The sequence below is a fragment of the Canis aureus genome, chromosome 1, assembly GCF_053574225.1.
Source record: "Canis aureus isolate CA01 chromosome 1, VMU_Caureus_v.1.0, whole genome shotgun sequence".
NCBI lineage: Eukaryota > Metazoa > Chordata > Mammalia > Carnivora > Canidae > Canis > Canis aureus.
In genome coordinates this window covers 116,217,131-116,229,615 of record NC_135611.1, presented here as the reverse complement: position 1 = coordinate 116,229,615, position 12,485 = coordinate 116,217,131, and the positions used below count along the sequence as shown (strand labels likewise).

Sequence of the window (12,485 nt, the reverse complement as noted above, 5' to 3'; positions counted from 1 at the left end):
TCTCTCCCTGAGCCAAGGTAAAATCTTATGTATAAAGTTATGTAATTATTTTTTTTAATCGATGGCCTCTCAACCTTACCCAATAACGTCCCCATAATAGCACAAGAGAATGAGTACCCACCTCGCGGGCAGTTAAGAGGAAAAAAGCAGTTAAGCTAGGACTGGCTTTGAAATCATGTTTCTTGAAAACAACACTGTTGATTTTGCCTTCTTCCCCATAACACGTAATTTGATCCAATAGAAAAATCGTGTTTAAATTATTTGCCAGATAAACTGATAACCTTTATTTCCCCAGATCAAATCAGTGTTCAAGAAAGAAATAACCTGACCGTCAGTCACACACATACTCTTTTGGGAGTCAAATTCCTACAGACACCAAGAAATAAAGGCATGAGAAAAAGCACATTTGCATAACACGAATCATCACCAGTCATGCAACCACTCTCAATCATGAACACAAAACAAACCACGACAGCAGAGGTCCCTTCTTCCATCACACAGTCCCACACAGTTATGCCATTCCCACGCAGCTTCAAGTATGAACCGCCTCACACCCGACGGCGTGTAGAATCACACACAGGGAGAAATACAGCCACACACCCAGTCGCCGAGGGTCTCTCAGTTCGCCCGACAACATCTCGCGTTGTCTCACACACACCGAAGGGCCTGGCAAGGCACAGGGAGGGTCTCTGCGAGACTGAGGGTCCGGCTGGTCCCCACCTCAGCTCCAGCTCCGCCGCTGCACCTGCCCGCCGAGGGTCCCACCTGCTCCGGATTCGGTAAGACTCTGGAACCACCCAACCCTGGCAGTCTCAGGCCCAACTGCCCGAGCAGATCGCGCCGGACGCCTGCGCACGAGGGTAGGCGGGCACTCCCAGAAACCCCCGCAGCGCCACCGCTGCGCGAGCGGGTTTTAGCTGCGGAGTCCGGGAACCTGGAGGAGGGTTTAGTGAACTGGGATTCCTAGCGTCCGGACGGTCAACCACAGCCCTCCCGGCGTTGGACTACATTTCCCAGAGCCACCGCGTCCCCAAGTGCGGCTTCATTTCCGTTTGTTCGCGCGATTTGGGGACCTCGCGAGGGGAGGGCAGCGCTTGTGGAGGAGCTTGGCCCGGCTCCGGCTGGGCGGGCGAACCTGAAATCGGGGCTTGGACCCCGGGCTCCAGATCCTGGATCCTGAACTGCACCTTCTGTCGAGGTGAGGATGTCCGGAATGCCGGCGGAAGCGTCGCTGGAAAGCAGCGTGTGTGGCGGTCTCCTGCCGTTTTGTGTGGTGAGACAGCCTGCCTGGTCTTGGTGTGGGCGAATGAACGTGTGCGAGGGTGGTTTTGTGAATAAGCGTTTGTGTGAGAGAGAGTTGTGACTCTGAGGGTGTAGTAATACCGCTGTGACATTGTGTGTGTGACCGCGTGCTTAACTAACTGGGAATGTGCTTGTGTGACAGTGTGATTGTGCGAACGTCGTATGTGACTGGGGGTTTGCTTGTGACTGTGAGCCGTGCGACTCTGCTGTTGTGACAGGGTGTTTGGATGTTTTTGGATCACTTTGAGGTTGTGTATGCGACTGTGTATTGTGTGTATTCCTGGGGTTTGTCCGTGACTTTGAGGAGTTATGAGAGTGTTTTTGTGACACGGTGTTTGTGACCACTTGTTTTTTTGACCTGGTAGTTGGTTATATTTTTCTGTCCGATTGGATGGCAGTGTGAATGCCATATGTGTGACTGTTGGGACTGTGACCGTGTTGCTTTCATGACTGTGAAGAGAGTGCTGCCTTGTAGGTGTGTTTTTGGCCGTGTGTACCCCGACAGGGTGCTTGGATGTGCTTGAGTGATTGTGTGTATGCACTGCTTATGATTGGATTTTGTTTAAGGTGAAAGGTGGTCTGAGGATGTAATATTAATTTGGAGATTGTGACTCTGTCAGTGTGACCATGGAAATGTGTGTGACTTTGTTTAGTCATTTGTATATTTTTATAGCCTGTGATCTTAAGAGAATTTAATGAAGTACAGAGATAAAACTGGATTTTTGTATTTTGGAGGTTCATTCTGGTCTGAGTCTGCCTGTTTATCATGAGTCTCACGTGGTTTTGTCCTCACAAAACTTGACTTCTTTCTCTTCTGAATCTCAGTGACCCTCTGTCATCCCCCTTCATACATGGCCTATATTGCTTCATTTCTGTATCCATTCTTTGTTCGCATTGCAGATGTAGGTTTCCTTTTGGCTTCCAGGTGTTTTCTCACCTTACGGCCTTAAGGATGTTGAATGCAGAAAGGTGACAGGAAGGAAAGAAGTCAGAAATTTGAGCCCCTGAATGAAGACTATAAGTTATTTCTAAGCCACAGACCTGTGTCTGACAAGATTAGAGCTGATAGCACCTTCAAAATGGGCCATTTGGAAATGTAATGGGGTTCCAGGAGTGAGAATACTTCTAGAGAATGTGCCAGAGGAGCCAGTCACACACTTTAGAACCTGGAAGTACTTCACTGCAGGGCTTTGTCTCCAGTAGACAAGTTTGAATCCAGAAGTAAGTTCTAGTCTGAGACAGCTGTGATCTTGGACCATCTTTCTAAAACAAAGTGCAGAACTGTACTACTCTCCTGACTTTCTTTCATTGTAGATGAAAAGTAGATTGGGGAATTGGGTGAGTAAGAGTATGTGTCCTTTTTTTTTTTTTTTTTTTTAAGAGTATGTGTTCTAATTTAGAGTATGTTCCAAGAAAGGTCTACTATCTCATGATTCCATTTTCTTTTCCTGAGAGTAGAGCCCAGAGGAGGAAAAAAATGGCTGTTATACATTCAAAAGCAAGGTCCAAGGTGAGTACATGTTTCCTCTTTGTTTCCCTAAATGCCTTTTAGTTTTTTCAGGACATAGAAATCTTTGCTTTCTCTCCGAAATTTCCTAGTTAAGCTTTCTCAAATGATAGAAGTGGCAAGGCAATTTTCTGTAGATTGAGAGCAAACCTATCTACAGTTAGTTGTGATAGATATTTCCCAATAGTGGGTAAATTGAGGAAGAATGGATGTGAGACTCATAAATTTATAAAGGAGATAATGTATTATTTCGGACACAGCAGCATTTTTAAAAAAAACTTTTTGTTTGATGATATTATTATTATCCCCCCCCCCTTTTTTTTAAGAGAGAGGGATGGGGAGGGAGGAGAAGAGGGAGAGAGAGAATCTTAAGGAGGCTCCACGCCTAGCGCCAAGCTGGAGGCAGGGTTCGCTCTCCCAATCTGAGCCAAAGTCAAGAGTCTGACACTTAACCAACTAAGCCACTCCAGGTGCCCCTGTTGGTAATTTTCAAACATATACAAAAGTATGATGAATTATCATAGGCCCAGCTCAAAAGTTATCACTTGCTAATCTTATTTATTCTGCCTTTGGTTTGAAATCCTTTCTAATTTGCTTTTGATTTCTTCTTGGACTTATGGGTTATTTAGAAAATCTTATTTTCAGGTATTATGAGGATCTCCCAGAGATCTTTTTGTTACTGATTTCTAATTTCATTTCAGTGTGTTCAGAGAATATACTTTATATAATGTGAATCATGTGAATCCTTTAAAATTTATTAAGAATAGTTTTGTGACCCAGAATGTGCACACTTGAAAAGACTATATTCTGCTGTTGGGCAAAGAGTTCCATAAATGTCAGCTAGGTAACTCAGGTTGATAGTGTTGTTTAAATCCTCTGTATCTTTACTGATTTTGTCTGTTTTTATTTCTTTCTCGTAATTTCTATTAGTTTCTCCTTCATGTATTTTGAAGCTCTGCACTGGGTGTTATGCTATATGTTGGCAAATTGAATTCCAATAAAAATAAAAAATTAAAAAAAATATTTTGAAGATCTGTTAGATTCACAAAAGTTTTCCATAATACATCCTGTTGGTGAATTGATCTCTTTATCATTATGAAATGGTCTTCTTTATCCCTGGTAGTGGTGTTTGCTCTGAGCATCTACTTTGATATTTAATGTTGCCACTCTCGCTTTCTTTTCATTTATGTTAGCATGAAATATATTTTTCTATCCCTTTATTTTTTACCTGTTTGTGTTCTGATGTTGGAGCACATTTCTTGTTGGCTGCATTTAGTTGGATCTTGTGTTTTTATCCAGTTTGACGATATCTGTCTTTTTTTTTTTTTTTTAAGATTTTATTCATTTATTCATGAAAGATACAGAGAGAGAGCGAGGCAGAGACACAGGCAGAGAGAGAAGCAGGCTCCAGGCAGGGAGCCTGATGTGGAACTTGATCCCAGGACCCCAGGATCATGCTCTGGGCGGAAGGCAGGTGCTAAACCGCTAAGCCACCCAGGGATTCCCCAACAATTTCTGTCTTATAATTATTTATGTTATTTAGTGTGATCATTGATGTGGTTTTGTCAAATGCATCATTTTATCCCATCTGTTCCCTACTCCCTTTTCTTTCTTTTCTGCTGCCTTTTGAATTGGGAGAGTTTCAAACTAACAATAGCCATATTTTAACTATCTGAATACAGAAAAACAAGACTTCTTGGGAGTTCAATAGGATATTATGTATTCTATAGTTAGGCTCATTTGTTTCATCTTGCTATCTACTTTTAGTGATTGTTTTTCCCCACTTTGATTTAATTTTATTTTAAAATTATATAAAGTATATACTTATTTTCAAAATCAAAACTACAGAACAAGGTGAATGCAGAGAAGTCCAGTGTTCATTCCTGTCCCCTTCACTCTGTTTCCTTTTTCCCTGTGTAGATAACTACCTATTCTCTTTGGTGTATTCTTCAATTTTTAAAAAAATGGCCTATGTTTATGTGTATGTGTTTGTATGTATACATATGTATCCATACATGGACACATTTATTTTTTACATCACCATTCTTAATTAAAAAAGGAGTATTCTATACACTACATTTTGTTTTCCTCACATGTTTAATGTATCCTGGAGGTCATTCTTAGCAGCCCACAGAGATCTTTCTTATTCTATATTGTAATTACCTATTCTGTTGTGTGAGTGTAATAATTTACTCACCCAGTCATCTGTGAGTGGGCATTTGTTTTTTTTTCCCCAGTACTTTTCCATTATTAATATAGCAATCAATAACAGTATGTATGGTTTCTATTTGTAGAGGTTTATCTTTGGGGCAAATTTCTAGAAGTGGCCTACTTTGTTTATTTTAATGTTTTTGACATAAATTCTACCTGAATCACAACTCTTGAATAATAATAAAATGGGTACATTTCCTTATTTTTCCCCTTCCCCATCTTTTTCTCCATTACCCAAGTTAAAAAAAGTCTTAGAGGTTTTTTTACTGTTAAATATTCTTTTTCTCAGAATATATTGAGCCTTTTTTTTAACCATTGCATATCCTTTTAAAAAATTTTTACAAAGCTATTATTTCCTGATATCAAAGTAGTTTTCTGATATGAAAGTAGTACATGTTTGTTGGTATGACTTAGAAAATACAAAAAGAAATAAGAAAATAACAACTACTCAAAAAGTCTCATTTAGAATGAATCATAGTTCATATTTGGAATCTATCCTTCAAGTCTTTTTTTTTAACTTTTAATTATAGAAAAATTTAAACATGTATGAAACTAAAAAGTATAATGTAATATATCCCCATATACCCTCCCCATCACTAAGCTTCAGCAAATACAATTTATAATTAAACATGTTTCATCTATAGATCCACCACTCCTTCTCCTGACCAAAAAATGGATTATCTTGGAGTAAATCCCAGATATGTAATTTCATCCACAAATATTTTAATATGTATTTCTAAAAGATAAGAACTTTATACTTAAAAAACATAATCACAGGACATCTGAATGGCTCAGTTGATTAAGTGTCTGACTCTTGGTTTTGGTTCAGGTCATGATCTTGCAGCCATGTGATTTAGCCCTGCATCAAGCTCTGAGCTCAACGTGGAGTCTGCTTCAGATTCTCTTTCCCTCTCCCCTCCCATTCATTCTCTCTCTTTCTCAAGAAATAAAATCTTTAAAAAACATAACCACAATATCATCACTATAAAGAACCCCACATTTAATACCTTATTAATATTATGAAAAAGCAAGTTAGTGTTCAGATTTCTCCCATTGTCCATAAATACTTGTAGAATTAAGATCCAAACAATGTCCATTTAGTATAATAGTGTGATATGTTTCTTAATCTTGATCTTAATCTTTCTTTCTCTTTTCTTGCAGTTTATTTGTTCCAGCAACAGTTTTCTTATAGAGTTACCCATATTCTGGATTTTGTTGGTTGCACATGTGTGGTGTCATTTTACATGTTCCTGTATTCTAAACTGGCATTTAATTCTAGAGACTTGATCAGGTTTACATTTTTTTGTGGTTTTGCTTGTTTGCTTTGCACTAATTCTTCATACATAATGGTGTGTGCTGCATAACATTTGGCTGCTTTTCTTTATGTGATATTAACAGCTATTGGTTATTTTGGAATTTATTATTTTATCAGTGTTACAAGATATTCTAATTCTTTTATTTCTTCTGCATTTATTAGTTGGAATACTTCCCTAAAGGGAACTATCCTCTCATCAATGTCTTGGTTACTCTGAGGTATAGCTTATGTGAAAAAAATCAGGATAAAAGCTTGCTTTTGCTCATGATTTCTCAGCATCTTCCAAAGTTTATCCTATGTTTTCCTTTTAAATTATTACCATGAACTTGCAAATTTAAATATATTTGATATGTTTCAGTCCATAGCAGTTATTGTTTTTATTAATACTCAGATTGTTCCTCTTTGTTTATGGGATCCTCTTTACTCCCTCTGATTTGGCTCCTTTAGGATTCTGTGGCTCTGGTCCTTGAAGTAGGAAAAGCCTTTTGTCTCGTACCCTGTTGGCAATGAAAAGATTCCCTACATCTGTGCTGATCCATCTGACTGTCTGCGGTACTGTTCCATGGAGAAATATAGAACAGCTGGGGAGCCAGTGCTTTCTTTGGGTTAGCCTCTTTTTGTACTTAGAGATTAGTAAGTGATTAAAAGCTGACTGTTACTTTCATTTTGGGTTGTTGTCTTAGTTTTTCTGACATCTTGGCAGCTCAGCTCTTTTCAGCTCAGCTTTTGACAGTTTGGCGTGGTATTCTTGACAGTTGAGTGTGGTGTCAGTTTTGTCAAGGTACTTGATAGTGTTGTATGTAAATACTCTATCTCATTAATCTCATTTTTATCTACTTGTTCTGATAGTTGCTGAAAAATATTAAAATTTCCAAATCTGATTGTGGATTTGTCCATTTCTTCCTTTAGTTCTATTAGTTTTTGCTTCATATATTTGGTGCTTTGTTATATCTCTACACATTTAGGATTTCTGCGTCTTCTTGATTAATTTATCCTCTTTATCTTTTGTATTAGTCTTTGTCTTGATCTCTTTTTTGTCTTATATTATTAATATGAGTGCATAGGCTTTCTTATCCTTAGTATTTTTGTGGTAGATCTTCTTCCACCATTTTACTTTCTCCTTTTTTTTTTAAGTTTTTATTTAAATTCCCATTAGTTAACATACAGTGTAATAGTAATTTCAGGTGTATAGTATAGTGACTCAACACCCAATGCTCATTTCAGCAAGTGCTCTCCTTAATCCTCATCACCTATTTTATCAGTCTCCCCACCCACTTCTCCTCTGGTAACCATCAGTTTGTTCTTTATAATTATAATTATATTTATATTATAATTATATTTATAATTATATTATAATTATAATTATAATATTAATTAAGTCTTTCTTGGTTTGCCTCCTTCTTTTTGCTCCACTTTGTTTTTTGTTTTGTGTTTAAAATTCCATATATGAGTGAAATCATATGGTATTTGTCTTTCTCTTATTTTGTTTCATCTAATACTCTCTAGCTCCATCTGTGGCCTTGCAAATGGCAAGATTTCATTCTTTTTATGGCTGAGTAATATTCCATTGTGTATATATACCACATCTTTTTTATCCATCAATTGATGGATACGTGGGCTGTTTCCATAATTCAGCTATTGTTGATAATGCTGTTTTAAAAACATCAGAGTGCATTATCCCTTTGAATTAGTATTTTTGTATTCTTTGGGTAAATACCTAGTAATGCAATTGCTGGGTAGCTCTATTTTTTTTTTTTTGAAGATTTTATTTATTTATTCATGAGAGACACACAGAGGCAGAGACATAGACAGAGGGAGAAGCAGGCTGCTCACAGGGAGCCTGATGTGGGACTTGATCCCCAGACCCGGGATCATGCCCTGAGCCAAAGGCAGACAGACACTCAACCGCTGAGCTACACAGGCATCCCAAATAGTTCTATTTTTAACTTTCTGGGGAACCTCCATACTGTTTTCCACAGTGGCTGCACAGTTTGGATTCCCACCGACAGTGCACAAGGGTTCTCCTTTAACCACATCCTAGCCAACACCTGTTGTTTCTTGTATTGTTGATTTTGGTCATTCTCACAGGGATGAGGTGATATGTCATTGTAGTTTTGATTTGTGTTTGCCTGATGATCAGTGATAATGAGCATCTTTTCATGTCTCTCTTGTCTTATATTAAAACAAGTACACAGGCTTTCCTTATGCTTAGTATTTGTATGGTAAATTTTCTTACACAACTTTACTTTCAACCCACCTGCCACCTGAGTCTTCATACTTAAAGTGTATTTCTTTGAAATTTGCTTTTTTCTTTTGTCTTGACATTGTCTCTTTTTTATTTTTTTTATTTTTAAAGATTATTTTCATGATTAAATGTCTATAATAGCATATTGAGTAAAACAAAGTACAGAGAAACCCATACAGGGGAATTCATCCAAGGAGTTGGGTAGATGTGGAGTACCCTAAATACATTGTCCTTTAGTCTGTATGTAGCACAGTGGTTTCTAAGAACTTAAGGTAATAAGATCTGCCTCAGTGAATGCAAAGTATTTAGCATATGACATTGTCTTTTAATGGGAGTAGTTGGACTATTTACCAGAAAGGTAATGACAATTTATTTTAATCCCTGCTGTGGACAGGAGCTCCCCAAATATCTCTAAATAAGTGTTTGGCACATTTTACAGTTAGTTTATTTAAATTTCCCAGTGTCTTTAGCTCTGTGATGAATTTAAAAGAAACTATGATTTTTAAAAATCTTATCTGAAGTATTTTTGGTTGTTAAATGAGCACAATTATCTATTGAGCTTTCTGCATCTGGAAGAAGTAGAATTTTTAATTAAATGTTTATTGAATATCTGTATCATTGATTACTGTAAGGGCAGTGGTTCTCCCTAGAGGATGTTTTAGAAATATATCTGTGTGCTTTTGAATGTTAAAATAACTGAGTTGAGGGTGAAGTCTTCTGGCTTTTGAAGGACTGAAGCCATGGATCTGGGTTATAGAGTAGATGACTTTTTTATAAAAAGATATGTAGTAAATACTTTAAGATTTCTGGGCCAGATGGTCTCTATTGCAGTTATCTGACTCTGCTACTGGAGTGTGAAAGTAGCCAAAGACAATTTATTTATTTATTTATTTATTTATTTTTTTTAAAGATTTTATTTATTTATTCATAGAGACACAGAGAGAGAATGAGAGGCAGAGACACAGGCAGAGGGAGAAGCAGGCTCCATGCAGAGAGCCTGACGTGGGACTTGATCCAGGGTCTCCAGGATCACGCCCCGGGCTGCAGGCAGCACTAAACCGCTGCGCCACTGGGGCTGCCCCCAAAGACAATTTATAAACAGTTGAGTGTAGATGTGTTCCAATAAAGCTTTATTTACAAAAACAGTTTGTTGGTGGGCAGTAGTTTGCTAACTTCTAATCTAGATACTCTGCAGTATACAGCAGATAATTGTTCTGTGACCTGCAAAATGCAGACCATAGCTGGGAAAAAAAATGTGTTTATAATAATCTTGGTCTAGAACTTCTCACATAAAGCATTATTTTTGCATGATATTTTACACACTGCTGAGTTTATGTTACTATTATTGCATGATTTTACTATTAGCTAAATATTCCAGGAATGCTTGAGAATGATTGAGAAAAGACTCTACTTTGTTTTATTTGGAAATACTATGACATTTTTAAAAAGGTCACAGCACTGATGGCAACACTGCTTGTGATATTTTCCTTACCACTACCACATACTTGTAGAAGCCTACATTTGTAGATAATAAATTTCATTGAGTCTATAGATATATGAACACATCACACACATACAAATATATGCATACATATACATACACATACATAGACTTTCAAAATGTCAAATGTTAATAAAAGTTATCAATAGTACTAACTTGAAGACTTCTGGGTAAGATGCCAGAGTATGAGGACCCTAAGCTCATCTCATCCCATGGACACAAACTAGATAATACCCACATCAGTGTAAATAACCCAGAAAAATGACCTGAAGACTGAGAGAACAGACCCTCCACAGCTAAATGTAACAGGCCACATTTGAAGAGGGTAGGCAGATAGGGATACAGTTGAGAGCTAAATGGACCAATAGGACTGTCTGCAGGAAGGAGGGATACTGCAGGCATGTAGGGGGAAAACAAACAAATCCCTACACCGAGCATCCCATGTATGGGTGCCCACACGGGGAGATGAATCCCCTTGGTATTTGGCTTTGAAAATGAGAGCGGCTGGATTTCATGAGTCTTTGCAAACAGCAGGGCGTAACACCTGGAACTTTAAAAATCAGTAGGCGTGTCTCTGGGAGAGTTGGAAGGGTGAGAGAAAACTAAGTCCCTGCCCTTAAAGAGATAGCACAACAAACAGCAGCCCCATGGAGATACAGCACAGAGGTAGCAGTTTGAAAAATACCTGGGGTATGTGGGAGAGAGGTTTGTCTACTGATCTCAGAGCTTGTGCTGGAAGAGTAGGGATCATTGGGAGACATCTCTAAGAATAAAAGAGCTTGCAGGCACCATTTTCTTTCCCCATCCCCTAGCCTAGACACACAGATACCTATAGGAAACAGTGCAATACCAGTATTTGCTACATAACTTGCTAATGGTGGCCCTAGCCCCTGAATACTTCTGCGGCTCTGCATCTTACAGCCAGGCCTCTACTCTGGGTCTCTTCCCACAGCTATAAACTTTGCTAACACCCTGCAACCTATACCTGAATACTCCTACAGATCTGCTCCTCCAATATGCCAGGCTAGAGCTTATCTAAAGTGGTGCCACAAGTGTGGCAGTGTGCAAGCATTCTCAACATGGCCCAGCAACCACTCTAATGTGACTCCTGCCTGGAGGAGAAGGGAAGATAACCACATATCCCAGTCCAACTCACAAGGCTATCAGCTGATTTTTCAGCAGAAATTTAGCAGGCAAGAAGGGAGTGCTGTCATGATGAGATGAGCACTGGGCGTTATGCTATGTTGGCAAATTGAATTTAAATAAAATATTTTTAAAAATAAAAATTATTAAAAATGGGTGAAGAATTGGGGGTGGGGCAGGCAGAAAGAGAGAGTGCCATGATATATACTGAGTCCTAAATGAAAACCCTGCAGCCAAGAATATTCTGTCTGGCAAAGCTATTGTTCACAATAGAAGAAGAGATAAAGAGTTTCCCAGACAAAAGAAATTCATGACCACTAAGCCAGCCCTATGTGGAATGTTAAAAGGGACTCTTTATTTATTTATTTTTTTAAAGGGACTCTTTGAATGGAAAGGAAAGACTATAAGTAGGAATAAGAAAATAGGAAGAGCAAAAACAGTAAAAATAAGTGTATCTGTAAAATCAGTTAAAGAATTCGCAAAAGAAAAGGATGTAGGGCACCTGGGTAGCTCAGGGGTTGAGCATCTGCTTTGGGCTCAGGTCGTGATCCCAGGGTGCTGGGATCAAGTCCTGCATCGGGCCCTTTGCAGGGAGCCTGCTTCTCCCTTTACCTGTGTCTCTGCCTCTCTCTCTCTGTATCTCTCATGAATAAATAAATAAATAAATAAATAAATAAATAAATAAATAAATAATTTTAAAAACCAAAAGGATGTAAAGTATGACATACCTAAATCAGGGAGAGGGGAAGGAGTAAAGAATGGGTTCAAACTTAAGCAACCATCAACTTAATATAGACTACTATATTCAGAAGATGTTATACACAAAGCTAATGTTTACAAAAATCAAAAACCAGTAATAAACATGCAAAAATAAAGAGGAAGGAATCCAAGCATATCACTAAAGAAAGCCAACAATGAGAGAAGAGAGCACGAGAAGAAAGGAACAGAAAAGACCTTTGAAAACAACCATAAAACAAGTAATGAAAAGGCAATAAAGACATACTGATCAATAGTTACGTTGAATGTACATGTACTAAATGCTGCAATCAAAAGGAATAGGGTGATGGAAGGAATAAAAAAGCAAGACCCATCTATATGTGCTCACAGGAGACTCATTTCAGACCTAAAGACACATGCAGATTGAAAGTGAAGGGATAGAGGGGCACCTGGTTGGTTCAGTTGCTTGAGCATCCTGACTCTTGGTTTTGGCTCAGGTCATGATCTCAGGGTTGTAGGATTGAGCCTGTGTTGGTCTCCATGC

General features: G+C 38.4%; 1 protein-coding gene across 4 annotated transcripts in view; it reads left to right on the top strand.

The window, feature by feature from the left end:
- Positions 1 to 538: 538 nt before the first annotated feature.
- Positions 539 to 12,485, top strand: part of ZNF420 (zinc finger protein 420) — a 52,968-nt gene continuing 41,021 nt past the window's right edge. The window contains exons 1-2 of one of the 4 annotated variants that reach the window (XM_077898450.1): positions 539 to 1,198; positions 2,761 to 2,812. The gene's annotated coding sequence lies outside the window, so the exon portion shown is untranslated. Of the gene's footprint in view, positions 1,274 to 2,760; positions 2,813 to 12,485 lie in introns of all 4 variants that reach the window. The other 3 variants (XM_077898512.1, XM_077898339.1, XM_077898394.1) reach the window with 3 other exon arrangements.